At 40.6% G+C, this 14,829-nt stretch overlaps 1 protein-coding gene across 1 annotated transcript in view; it reads right to left on the bottom strand.

The window, feature by feature from the left end:
• rtn4r (reticulon 4 receptor) overlaps positions 1-14,829 on the bottom strand; it is a 52,326-nt gene that overhangs the window by 34,598 nt on the left and 2,899 nt on the right. The window lies entirely within an intron of this gene.

Raw genomic sequence — 14,829 nt, 5'->3', positions numbered from 1 at the left:
TCCTCTGGGGACAATAAAGCGATACAGTGTTTGGATTGCATCGGAGGCTGTTTTCCTGAACCACAAGCATAGACATTACAGTTTGTGGAGGGGAATTTAGTGAAGCTACATCCGTTTCTGACAGACTGGCCATATATAATGTATTGCATCAGTAAATGTAAGGATTTTTTCATTTAATTAAAGAGATAGTTCGGATCTTTTGACATGAAGTTATATGACACAGCCATAAGCTGTGAAGTCTGTCAACAGCGACTCACTCCTCACTCTAGTTTTCGGTGCTGAGGAAAGTAGACACGACGGCACAGAAATATAACGCAGAGGCATTTTTGTGATGCATTTTTGTGCTTTTAAACGCATATTGTTTAGAGAAGCTAAACTCTTTACTTAACTGTCCCCAGCAACTAGCTGGAACTACTTTCCCCAGCACCGAAATCAGACAGGAACTGGGCTTGGGACACGAAGTAGGGAGTGAGTTGCTTTTGACAGGCTTCACTACTTATGGGGGTGTCACACAACTTCATGTCAAAAAATCTGCATTTTCCCATTAACAAACTGTTTTTTCATTGATACAAAAAACACATACTCCATGGTGGTAAAATAAGTGTAAAAAGTAATAAAACTAAATTCTACATTTTTTTAATAAAAGGAAGAAAAAGAAATCAGGAAAAAATATGGTTTTCATAGGGCCTCATTTTAATAATAATCTTATTTACTTATTAAAGTACAGTAAAGTAAATTTACTTATTTACTAATATTAATTACTTATATTTGACTAAAATGAACAAAAAATCCTCTGACAACAAACGCAACCGACATTCCATACTTCCATACATTTTCTGAAAAATAAGGAATTGCTCAAGCATGGATACACCTGTGATACCAGAAAGGATTTTTTTTTTTTGATGAAAGTTAACATATGTTAATATTATCATATTACCCAGAGCAGCCAGGACAGATACGTATGTGCGTAATGCTTTTCTACTTTGCAATTAATTAACTTCCCGTTCTGTGGTTATCATCACAGGTACCATGATGTGGTGCCATCGTAATATACAGTAAGTTAATCTTGTAGTTTTTTCGGGAGGTTCTGTACTGATTGCAGCTTCTGAGAACAAAACAAACCTCCCTATCAGCACCAAGCATGCCAATTTCCATCTTTACGCCTCCAAGAGTTTGGAAAACACATCACACCACAGCTTTAATACCCACTTAATTACTCTCATCTTTTACCCTGCTGATAAAATGAGCCCTGCTGCCACTGCCTCTTGTGTTTCTGTTATCTGTGCGTAAACGTGTTAGCATATGCCCCCTTTAATGACATTAATTAGCGGTAAATTGAGCTGATTTTCCTGTTAAGTGCTTGAAGAGCCAATACCATAACACAGCCTTAATATGCGTATGTCCCAATGTCTATCTAGTTGGGAAGGTGGTGCGACAGGGAGGTGGTCTATGTGCCGCAAGCACAGGGTTGGCAGGATGAGCACATTCACTGATAAAGAGGGTATCGGAACATACGTAATTACAATGCTCTGCAATTGGTGGTAGGGTTTCTTTTCCTTTTTCAATTATGTAAGAGTATGTGGAGTAGTGGTCAAATATCAGCAAGGAGAAGCAAAGGAAATTAATTATGAACCATATAAGGACGCCCCACCTCTGTGACATCACAACGGGGCAGTTTTACCACGCCTTCTGAAGCGTTTGGAGCCATCCCAAAATTCTTTCAGGGCTCACTTCTAATTGTGCAAACATCATTATCCGAAACTTTGGCATCGTTAAACATGAGAATACAACATTTATAGGTCATAAAAGTGGGAAAAAAGTATAATAGATCAACTTTAAAGAAGTTTGGGATAGCTCTGAACGCTCGGTTTCAGAGGGCGTTCTAACAACTGGGAATTTGTGATGTCACAGAAGGGCGGGCATCCCTATATGGGCGTGTACATGCTGCCCTCCCCCAAGCGTTGCTTCCCCCACTCTGCTTTGTCCTAGTTTACAGAACTAGACTATTACCTGGATAATCAATGTTTTAACGGCCCAAGAGAAACATGCTCGTATGTTTCTGGTGAGATTCTCTTAGAAATTATTGACAGAAAATCATCAAAAATAAATAAACCTAGGGAGCTGCTGGGAAGATTTCCACCATTTTTCAACAAGGGTATGATACTATCTGACATCAGTGAGAGGGGTCAACCATGACTGGACCAAATAATTGTTTACATGTCCCTTGGATCAGGTACGAGAACCCCAGTGGAACTGATTCAGGACTCAGATGAGCTGCAGAATCTCTACCATACATACTTCCTGTTAGGGCTGTCACGGTAACCAATTTTGTCAATAAATAAATAAACAGACAAATACCCAAAGTTACGCCCTGTTATGCTCACTCTCTTCTGTGTTTGTTTCATATGGACATAATGCAGCGTGAACCCTCTTGTCATCCAGCTAATAGATGGCGCAGACGCACATACACTTGCGGGCTTGACCAATTTTTTTTCGCTCGATAAATCGATACATCCATTATCGTGACATGCCTACATACAGTAAATGTATGTTGATGACCTTTCTCAATAATGTCTCTACCATCGATCAATCAATGTTCTATATGGGTCACTTAAAGCCCCATAATCCCTTCATGTCATGTCAATAAAAGTGTCATCCGCTCATCCACAATAACGTTCCTTCTTCTCTATTTGCTGAGTAATGCGCTGATGTTCAGTAGTGCTCTCTGACTGGGCGAAACTAATGGCTGCGGTTCCTAATGCACAATGCTTTTGAAATAAAAGGTTTCTATTATGGGCTTGTGTGCAGATGGACTCCATTGACGGGAAACGTTGGACCACAAGTGACCTCCTAGAATTTTCGAATGCCTGCAGTCTTGTCCGACATAGCCACTCGCTTTTAATGGAAGACTACCTCCGCTGAGGAATGCGGTTATCAGCAGGAAGCGCTCATAAATCAGGCAAATTTTCCAGACGGGTTAACGGTTTAATGGCAGGTGATTGGTGTCATTGATTGGCTGTTACACACAGAGACCTTTATACAGGGCCCACAGACAGGAAGTCTTTTAAAAAGCGAAAGTGATACGGTGAAAGAGCAGAGAGCCTTTGTCAACATGACAAGTTCTGTGTCAAAATTTTGATATAAGAGCGATAACAGCGGCTTGTAGCTTAAGTGAGAATCAATTTCTAGTTGGGAAAAACTACATAGCCTTTGGAAAAGATCTAAAGAGTGAACCTCTGGCTGCTTTGTTCTCAGTCTAATACCAATATTTTGTCAACCCCCTTCTGTGTCTGACATCAACAGGCACCTTTTGGCATTTACTTTAGTTGCTCCGGGATTAGAAGCACAGGCTCAAGTAAAGCTAAACCGTAGCACAAAGCAGGCAGGCAAGAAACTAATAATAATCATATGGAACTAAAATACAAAGAGCGTGTGCAAGAACAAAAATAACAAACCCCAAAGCTGAGTGGAAGGACAGGCAAAGAGCTGATTGGCTGGCAGAGGTATAAAGGCAGAATGGACACATCAAGAAAACATTGATAGAAAGAGATGTGAGAGAAAAGCACAGTGAGAACATATTTTTAGAATGCATGGTTGGAAACAACAACAATGTATCCAACAATATACTGTGCTGGTCCGCATAAAACGCAGTCTGACAAAGATGTATCGTCCTTGTGTCGAGATTTATATACAAGCAAGCCAACTAATTATTCCAAAAAAAAGTCCAATCTTTTCTTTCAGTCCCACACAATTGACTAATAAAGAAGTAAAGATGTAATCACAACACATAAACACACTTGAAAGTGTCTTATGGATTGAGCAACTTAACAATAGACGGTTTTCGGTGCAGAGTTGGAAAACAGAGAGCCAAAAAAAAATATTAACATAATGGTTGTACTGATCTTGAAGACATATTTTATTTTGCTTTTTTTGTGTTTTTGTTTCATATTATAAATTATAAAACATTTGTCCAAAAACAACAAATTTGGGGCTGGTATCTTAAAATAGGATGAACAGGGGCGCCCCCAGGGTTTCACATTGTGCCGTGCTTTATAAGGTAGCAGCTGTACCATTACACCACCAGGGACTGACTGACAAGTGAGTGGGTGAATTCTGCCATTTGTTGTGCTTTCAATCGCTTTTTTTTTTCTCTCCTGCCTCGGGCTGACTATATACACACAATATCATGTTCCAAAAAAATATTTTAACCATTCTTATGTATGTAAACTGAATATCAATTTTCCACTATACAGTTCCCAGCTCACATCTGATCTACCTGTCACGTTTTGGGATGGCTTGTCTTCATCTCAAAATAGTACCACAAGAAACTCCAGAAAACATGCCACCTTGAACACATCAGTCAAAATGAGACACTGAAATAACAATAATATGATAAGGGTTGCCTGTATTAAGGCCGTGACAAGGGGCACATTTATCCTCAGGGAGACGACAAAAGCAGCAAAGTTAAGCCTTTAGCATATAACACTGCAGAGTCCAAACCTATGTAGCCGTGTTTTTTCGACATTTCTGCCCATGTATCTTCAGACGTTACAGAAATGGCAACTCTGCTTAAGCAGTGCCAATCAGGTACCTTGAAGTGGAAAAGGAGCATAATTAAGATGTCTTGATTGCCTATAGTTGACTTTCTTTCAAGTCTTATTCCAGTGTGGGCAACGGTAGACAGTGCATTCAAATCAGAGGGGAGGATGCACCAATCCCCTGGCTCTTTCTGCAAAGTTAACTGTGGGTGCTATGAAGATTCGCCTCATTTGTAGTTGCAGTCTGCTTCCTTAAGCAAGTGTGAGTCAGCAAACGGCAGGGGGTGAGACAAGAGAGTGTGTGCATGTTATGCATGTGTGCTATACTCTCCCCAAGCTGAAGTGTGATGAAAGTGGAAGAAGAGTGTTCCTTCTCTCTCCTGTCTCATATTTCTCAGTATAATGTACAACCTATTCATGTGACGCCTTTTAAAGGCATGGTGGGACTCACTCCACGGCCTGGCCCGAAACTCAATATGCTAATGTCTTCCTAGGGAACAATGGAGGGAGAGAAAACATAACCTGTCATTTACCCCCGGCAAAACCACTGAAGTATTTATGGCAAAACCACCGGAAATTTCCAACAGACAAATGAGTTTAAATATGCAATAAATGGAAACGTGCCACTGGTTGTTTGACTCATTAAAAAATCATGACACTAAACCTCTCCACCTCAGATGGAGGAAAAAAAGGCTGATCTGTCAAAGCTCTAATGTCTGTCAACAACTCCACTGCTGGCAGTTGCCCCAGGATGCCACAGCGAGACCATAAAGAATCGGTTTCCTCACATAGTCATCGCAAAGAAACCTTCATCATAATTTGTTTACAGCTCTGAGACGGAGTGTTGACAACGTCATCTCCCTCACTGGAATAATTGCCATAATGATTGGGGAGGTTTTGAAGGGAACACATAGAGACATGAGAAAACAGGACCATTTTTGGAAGGTGTGTGGAAAATAGAGTCAAGCTGCAGCGCCCTGCAACATCGACACGTTCTTCTTATTTCCCTTTTTCTTTCTCATCACTTCAATTATTTTTTCAAGCGTACTGATGCTGCAGCCAAAGGCGGCCTGTGGGACTTCAGATCTCGCACTTCCACTCAGGCAGAATCTCGGTGTTTTCACCGTGATGCAATCATCAACAGTTTCAGTTTCACATTCAATACATTCCCATAAATAACATTTATTGTGACATATGTTTGTGAACCACAGTTCCGACTGGAGGAACAAATATTAGTGGTAAGTCTTGTCTCTTGCCTCCAAACAGGTGCTACAGGCTTCATAGAACAACGGCAAACATAGTGAGACCTGTCAATTATATGACTTTGTCTCTGCAGGGCAGGAGGGGCCTAAAAGCCATCCACATTGGCACACACATTGTAACAGAGTGGAGTGGAGCAATGTAAAGAAACTATAGTGGAAAAAATTCAGACCTTGTTCATTACAGTGGGACTATTAATGAACAAGGTCAGCCCATAAACACGAACGAGCCAGTATGCCAATTATATTATGTATTGGGGGCCAAATGAATGAACATATACAGAATACAGAAAAAAACTACACGTTGTACCGACAGCAAACACCCGCTGAGACATCAGTTCGACAACGTACTATATAAAAAAACAGAACAGCACAAAATGGTGTGCGCTCACACAAAGCCAGCATACAAGAAATGCTGCTCTTTAATGCAGTTGAAAGAAATTTCAAGAAATGCTGCAAACATTTAACATTCATTCATTCATTTTCTACCGCTTTTCCTCACGGGGTACCGGGGGTGCTGGAGCCTATCCCAGCTCTTTGGGCGAGAGGCGGGGTACACCCTGGACTGGTCGCCAGTCAATCACAGGGCACATATAGACAAACAACCATTCACACTCACACAAACATTTAACAGACAGTCCAAATTGGCAATTCTGTAACTTTAAAAAGGAAATATTAAGGAAATATTGCATTATTATTATAGATTGTTATTCATTCTTATTCTTATTATATATTATGAAAACAAACCAAAAAATGTTGGCATTAATATGGTTTAGCGTCAATTTGTGAGACAATAAACATTCCAAAACATGCCTGCATTGTTTTATGACTCTGTAAAATAGACAAAGTTCATCCAGACATATTTTTTCATTGTACTTTTCTTAAAATTAATGTTACAAATTTGTCTCCTCCCGTATTGTTCTCGTAGGCCCAATCTCGTGCATTGTGCCCTTAACAAAGGCATTACAATGATCTGTAGGGAGCGTCGACCACTAATGATGTAGAATCATAATCTGGGTGGACATGTTACACTTTGAGCAATGATTGCATACGTGGTAGATAACAGGTGAGCAGGATGGCAGGGAGATCTTATACTCTCTGAAAAAGTACTTTTTTTTTAGCCACATTTGGCCACTCCGGACTGTTTACTCTCTCACAGTACAAAGTTTAAATAATAAATTTTGCCTCTAAACATAACTGAAGCCAGCGTAGAAGATTTAAAATAGTTTTTATTTATTTTCATGAAGCTACTACCTCCCCTAAAGTCTTTTTGCACCTCAAAATTTGAAAACCGCTGGCCAAGAGCATCCATACATTTTCTATGCCACTTATCTTCATGAGGGTCACAGGGGTATCCTGGAGCCTATCTGCCCTAGCGCAATAAGGACAAATAACGTATTACAGTATATGGTCATGCTTTCATAGGCTTCAGCAAACCCACGGCCGGAGTGAGGACAAGCGGTTAGATGATCATGCTTTCATATTCTATAATTGACTTGATTACAGTTTGAACTGAGCAATATTTTTTTTTCTTCCATAAATTACACATAGTGTTCTGATTATTGCATTGCCAAGTCTGTGCAGCAGGGCTTCCCTGATCCTTAATTCAAACCCAAATTTTGAGCACAACAGATAGGCAGGCAAAATACTGTATTGTCAGCAATACAATAATAACGCATAATCCTGGGGGCGCCCCTTTTAACGAATATAATGTGATGTTTTGTTTCCCCAGAAGGAGGTCTTAAAAAGATTGGTCGTTTTCTAATAGGTATATTCATGAGCTGCTCGTTTTCGATTCTGAAATAATTTTACTTCTTCTTCGCAGAAGACAGGATCCATGTGCATTCCTCTTCTGCCAGCCACCAGAGCCATACTGAATCCCCCTTCATGGTCATCATCCTCTTACCTTCCCACAGCCTCCACTACTGCTCCCCATTGAGTCCAGGAGATAACAGATATCATTATAATGCAAGTCCTTACAGGCAAGCTGAGGTCACATTTAATTTGCCATGGCCTGGTATCGACACAAGGCAATCAGCGTTTTACACCTGCTAGTGGAGCAGATGAGCGACAGGCTCTAAGCCTAGTAGCTGAACGACAGATTTAGCGAGACTGAGGAAGCCGGATGGAACAACTGTGAAGAATCAGGAGAAATGTATTAGTCAGACAGAGAGCACAGTTACAAAAGAAGAGTGAGAGAGTTCACGAGTCAGATTTGCATTTTAATAAAAAGTAACCTACTTTGGCCCACGGAGATTACTGAGAGTTGAACTAGATTCACGTCAGAGCTCCTGAACATGGACGATCTCGCTATGCTGTGCTGTAGTGCCGGCCGGTACTGTTTCTCCACCACATTTCAGAGTGATGAATGGTGCATTTCAATAACTTGCCATTAAGGATATTGATTTGTGTATGAAAGAAAGTTACATGTGTCGCCAGACATTTGCAGAATTTCTGTTTAAAGATCAACAGATCAATTTCTCCCTAGCCAAGAAGTGACAACCTATTTCCTGTGAATGACTCCCTGCGTGTTTTTAAGTCATCCATCTCTTCAGGGATACAAGTGACCAATTACACTCACTCACACTTAACTCTAAGTAAGGGTTTTTTTTTCAGCGAAATCACAGCTTTGACTTTCACTCTTCCGTGTTTCACTTTGCTACCTTCTCAGCTGCAGCCATTGCAGGAAAATGAAAAAAATGGTCTGGAAAATACAAGACAGCTCAGCAAAGAATGATGATCTCTTGCTCCAAGTCAAGTCGCTTTCTCATTCCACAGCAGACAGGAGTGATGAAATAGCACAGACTGGACTGGAAGGAAGGAAGGAAGGAAGGAAGAAAAGAAGGAAGGAAAGAAAATGGACACAGGCAATGCTGAGCTTCTGGTCAGGGATCTGCATACAAATTTGGTCTTTGGCAACATGTGAAACATAACCACACGTGTATTTGCCTTTTATGTGCGTTTTAAAAAAAGAAAACGTGTTAGCATGTGGGAACTAACAATGCATGTAAACGGATGATGGGCAGAATTTCAAAAAATAGTCCAGTTTTCTTCGTCAAACGGGGCGTCAAACTCACACCCGAGGGCCAAATCCAGCCTGCGGGACCTGTTTGGAAAATAGCATTGAGTTGTCCCGCCTAACGGACAAAGTACTTACAGCGATCTGCATGATAAAGCGACTCCAGTCCGCTATAAACTACTCCTTAAATGTAAAAGTGGAAACAACACCGGTAGTCCTCCCAAGCGCTTAGGAGTGTGACCATCCACAGCCGAGTGGACGTGCCTGGAGGCAGGCATTGGGTGGAATAAATTAAAACAGACCATTTTCGCAGGAAGCACGAAATCCAAAGAAGTACAGCTGGAATAGGTGCAGATTCTGGAAGATCTAGAAAGCTTTCTGCGCTGGTTACCGCAGGAAGCACGAAATCCAAAGAAGTACAGCTGGAATAGGTGCAGATTCTGGAAGATCTAGAAAGCTTTCTGCGCTGGTTATCATTTGTAGCTGCTCTGTAGGAGTGCACAACTCAATACAAAGGGCCGAAAATGAGCATAATAGGTCCTCTATAAAAAGGTGCCAGAGTCAAAATAATTTAACTGTACACTACTAAAAACGGCAGCACTATAACACTGAGTCTGTACAAAATAAAACTGGAAAGAGGAATAAGACAGACCAAAGTGATCATTTTAACACAGCAGAGCATGCTGGGAAATGCATAATACTGCACCAGCAGTATCAACTTAGCCATCATATTTTTGTATAGTTTTTGAGTGAACCCATGACGGTAAACAACAGTACAGCAAGTGTAACATGCCCGAGTTTCACACCAACAGCTGCATAGCGCAACCAGGGGCGTGTTTAGTTATTTGTATAAACTTTTTCCTTTTTAATTTCAATTTTTTTTTACAAAAGGTGACTACTGTATGTAATTTAGGCCCCCTTTTCCTGTTTTTGAAATCTGTTACAGTTATGTGTCAGCTTAATTTGCTAGCTCCATTGCCATGTTTATTTCTCGCCTGCCTTAAAAGAAAATTAAATATTAATGTTTATCATCTACTAACGAGTGTGAATATGAGAAAATTCTCCTATTTCCTGAACTAGATAGTCTTTAAATTCCTCCCAGGGGATTATTATTACTTAAATTAATAATCTCAACACTTACTGCAATTGATAGGAACATTAGGTGTTAAACTTCGGGAATGAGCTGCAACATAAGTTCCACCGTTTTGTATTTCTGAATTAATATTTTTAATCAAGTAATTTTTCATGTGACATATTAACAATGTGCAAATGGACTGAAATCGACATCAGATTGTGTTTTATACACAACAGTCCCAAAGAAATTATTCAATTGTGCAGATTGAGAGCGAATGAGAGCTGTGTGTGTACTCGATCACCCGCCTCTCCTAGCTGGGACAAAAAAAACGGAATGATTGACAGATATTTGTTAGAGAGAGAGGAGGAAAGCAAACACCCATGTACGTGTCAATATAAAGTAACAATGCCGGGAAAATTATTGACTTTAATTGATTTGATTATTATGACATGGCTACTGCCGTCCCGCTTTGTCCTTTCTTTGCTGTGTTGCGCAATGAAGCCCTGCACCTTAAGTTGCCATGGATACGCCATAGTGAGTATGAATGGCAGACTTTTATTGGGCCTCCGGGAACAACTGATTGCGACCTAAACTGAATTCTGCCCGGCAACAAATGCAATGTATGATATGTGTATCGTTCTCTTCATTTATCCACCCGTCCATTTATCTATCTCCGTGGCACTGCTGCTTGCAAAGAGAGTCTGAGGCCTACCCTGACAAGAGCTACATTCATGCGCCTAATTTAAGAGCTTCTTCTTCTGTCTGATTAACAATTAACTGCGCTATCAGTCAGCCTCCTCCATTGCGGTGTAATCAGTGTCATCAGCATGGTGCATATTTGCAGCTGGACTCCTACATACTTGCAATTTTCACGGATACAAAAAGTGGCCACAGAGATTAGATGACATAGAATGAGATGACAAATGAGCCACTTTTTATTGCACGGTATAACTACCACTATATAGTGTTATACAGCTATGTCGGAATATGCATATTCACTGCAGGAGGTTGCTTTCGTGTCACATGCTGATTCAGGCAGTGAAGTATATGTCGTCTCTGTTGGGGCTGCACATTTTTTGCGTGTACTTTGAAAAGGCTGCGCTCAGGCACACTGAGAGCCTTGACCTGCTCTGTCATGCGTAAGCACCTTTAAAAGGATTATGATACAGTGTCAGAGTGGATTTTGGTAAATAGACGCTAAGAAATCCTCTATGAGACTGCATCCGCCCCACTGTGGTGAAGTTGTATCATATTAAATCACGGAGGGCACCATCTTGTCTTTGCAAATGTTCCAGGGGGAAAAAAAACAACAAATGGATTTCTCACCCATACACCTGATGGATGTTTTTCTGTTTGAGGCCAACATGCCTGTCAGTTAGTTGATCATCTCACTGCACAGTGTACCTACTTGGATCGACTCCACTTTCTAAAGCAGTCTATTTTCCTGCTGCCCACAGTCTCCTCCTAAATCCAATATGTCTTTTTCTCAAACGTGTTAAGAAGTGAATACAGGAGAGCCTTGCTCTCTCTCCGTAATTGTTTATTAGCATGACCCGTTCAATGCAGCATGGTATGTTTTCCCACAGGTGGAAAACCACACCAAACCGAAGCAGGCTGAGACAAGTAGAGCTAACCTGGAGGATTCAAGCCTGCCCATGAATTTATACTGCCCATGAAATCTTGACAATGTCACTAAAATACCCAAGAAAAGCTATGCAGAGTTAAGACACTTTTACAACTGATGTAAAGCTTATGATTATTATTTAGGTTGTCCTAAAAGGAGACAAAGCACAATGTCTTCTCTGCTTTCTGGCAATTTAATCTATGCTGGCACAAGTTTACAACAAAAAGTACATTTTATCTTACCAGGAAAAGTAAAACAAGGTTCTAAAATTGAGTCAAACCGCTGTCTTTCTACAATATTTATTAGGGCTGCTCCAGTCGATCGGCCACCAATCGGGATCGGTCGATATTTGCTTCATAACGCCAACCCCATGGCAGATAAGTATAAGCAGCTGGTGGAAAATCTCTTGAAGTCCTACAAACGTCACTGAAGATACACATGTTGCGATCCCATCTAGATTTCTTTCCATTGAACTGTGAAGTAAGTGATGAGCACCTGGAACGATTCCACCAGGACATTGCAGCTATGGAGAAAAGATATCGGGGAAAGTGGAATCCATCTATACTTGCTGACTACCATTGGAACGTGGAAAGGGATGAGTACTGCTGATGAGTATAAGAGACAAGCCAAAAAGCGTAGTTCACCTACGGAATAAAGGGAACTTTAAGTGATATTTAAATATGGTAAAACAATATTATTAAATATATTGAACACATGAGCTAACCAGCACAGTTAGCAATTGATTTTCATTCATTCATTCATTTTATACCGCTTATCCTCACGAGGGTCGCGGGGGTCCTGGAGCCTATCCCAGCTGTCTTCAGGTGATAAGCGTTTTACACCCTGGACTGGTCGCCAGCCAATCACAGGGCAAATATAGACAAACAACCATTCACACTCACATTCATACCTATGGACAATTTGGCTGCGTGTTAAACACTCAAATGCCATGCAGCCCCAATTGATTTTCAGTTTACCTAAAATAAATTTGATTTAGCCACATTTATCTCAGAAGCAAATCGAGTCCAAAAATTACTAGATCAGTGAAATATTAAAGACGTACTACTATGTGTGACTATTTACATATTTAGTTATTCAATATATTTGGCTGTGTCTGCTTGCATTGTCACTGAAATCAATGTATCAAATGCTGGAATAATAGTATGACAAAAAGAAGATACATTTACTCCATTTTATATTCACAAATGGCCCACTGAGGACGATCATAACACTGATGTGGCCCAGAATAAAAAATGAGTTTGACACCCGTGCTCCCAGTGTATACGTATGTAGTGCACCAGCTCTACATGAAGGGTGCGGCCAATTAACAGAATTCCCTAATGGAGAACACTCATCAGGATGCAGCGAACATCTCAAATCCACCTCCGCCTGCTGCAGTCCATCACCGTTACTGAAACGTTAACAGCGCCAAGGCTCCGTTGTGCCAAACGCTGATGTCTTCATCCTTTAATCTGTTTGAAAATAGGACTACAATGCCTTTCAGGCACGTGTAATGAATTCTTAAAATGTATTATTCAAAACTAAATCAACAATGTCAGGTTGCCTCCAAAGTTATCACTGTTACAGGAAGCTTTTTGTCCTTTTACTGGGAAATAAATGCATTTTTTTTTCATTTAATTTAACAATGTGAAATGGGGCGTTCAGTGGACAGAGTTGTGCTAGTGGCTGACTTCACACGCAGCGAAGGAGAAAGTGTTTCAGCTGTTTAACTTGTTCTCACAGAAACACAAAAACTTTACTTTTTTGCCCTAGACTACTTTTGGAATTATCCGGAATGTTGCCAAGTGAATTTTCTATTACACAATGGGACTTTCCAAGCAGGGAAAGCAGCAGTGACATCCAATTGCACCACAGACTCAGAGACACACAGTATAAACAACATTATGGGAAAGAAACAAAAAATTAATTGTTAGTCCAAAGAAAACGTTGATGTGTTAAAATTTAGAATGCTCAAAGGTCTTTTGCACAGGGAGGAGACATAGAAGCCTTTGCTATATCTAAATGGTATTTTTGTCATTTTCAATGCTGCAAAATAAAGACCCTGAGAGACCTCTTGATATCTGAAATAATGTTTTGCAGATTTATCAAAGACGCAAGGAGCCAAAGCTTTTAGTCCAGTTGATGTTTCAATAGATTAGTTGTTATCAAAGAGTAAAGGTTATGTTCTTCAGACATCTTCGACCATTAAATGGACACGTTGAATAAATAGAGCATGTGGGGCAGGGACTGAATAAGAATTGGTACCAAAAAGCTTGAAATGCAAACCAGAAATCATGATAAATAGGTGAATGGCTGTCTTCGGGCGAGAGGTGGGGTACACCCTGGACTGGTCGCCAGCCAATCACAGGGCACATAAAGACAAACAACCATTCACACTCACATTCATACCTATGGACAATTTGGAGTCACCAATTAACCTAGCATGTTTTTGGAATGTGGGAGGAAACCGAAGTACCTGGAGAAAACCCACGCATGCACAGGAGAACATGAACAAACTCCACACAGAGATGCCGAGAGGGGAATCGAACCAGGGTCTCCTAGCTGTGAGTCCTGCGCGCTAACCACTTACTCACATCAGACAAATTACAGTAATTTTGCTCCAACATGTAATCCCATAGATCTGCTGTTGAATACCACTGTAGATTTCTTTAAAAAAAAATTGACCCCAGCAACAGAAACTGCAATTTGGAGGAGCGTACAGACAAACTGACACATGATGAAAGACATGAACTTTAAGACCAAATGCGGAGTAAAAGGACAACTCACATAACCTTCAAGCATCCTACGCCCCTCCCTGCACTCAGATTGGCATAGGAATGCACAAACAAACACAGATCTGCTTTTCTTTTCTTTATACAGTACGAACACCCACCCAAACACAAAGGTGGATCTATTTCACATTTTCAGCTCAGGGTTGCAGAAGATGTCGCCTCTCATTGTCAGTTTAAGGCAGGATGTTTGATCCCACCTAATGTCGCTATGCAAATCAGCCATTGTTATTCTTTCTGTGCGCGTCCTCGTTTTCTTTGCGGCGTGATAAGTCCCAGACAATTATCTCTCCACCTCAGATGCTGCATCCTGTGGCCTATTTCCTAAAAATAGGGCAGTGTTTTGACACTGCCAAAACAAAAAGAAAAAAAACTGCTTAACTCATTAAAGGAGAAAAAAGCAGTGGTTTATAACAGTTTAAAATGAAAGAGTTTGGTTCCACTGAAATGGCTTTAGCCATTTGTTTTGAGCTTTATTGGTTTTGTTTGCCTAGTGAGGAAAAAGCACCCATGAGCAAAAGCGTT

The sequence above is a fragment of the Doryrhamphus excisus genome, linkage group LG3 (genome assembly GCF_037039965.1).
Source record: "Doryrhamphus excisus strain RoL-2023G ecotype Guam linkage group LG3, RoL_Dexc_Guam_v1.1, whole genome shotgun sequence".
In the NCBI taxonomy this organism is placed as follows: domain Eukaryota; kingdom Metazoa; phylum Chordata; class Actinopteri; order Syngnathiformes; family Syngnathidae; genus Doryrhamphus; species Doryrhamphus excisus.
This window is presented reverse-complemented; position numbering and strand designations above follow the sequence as displayed.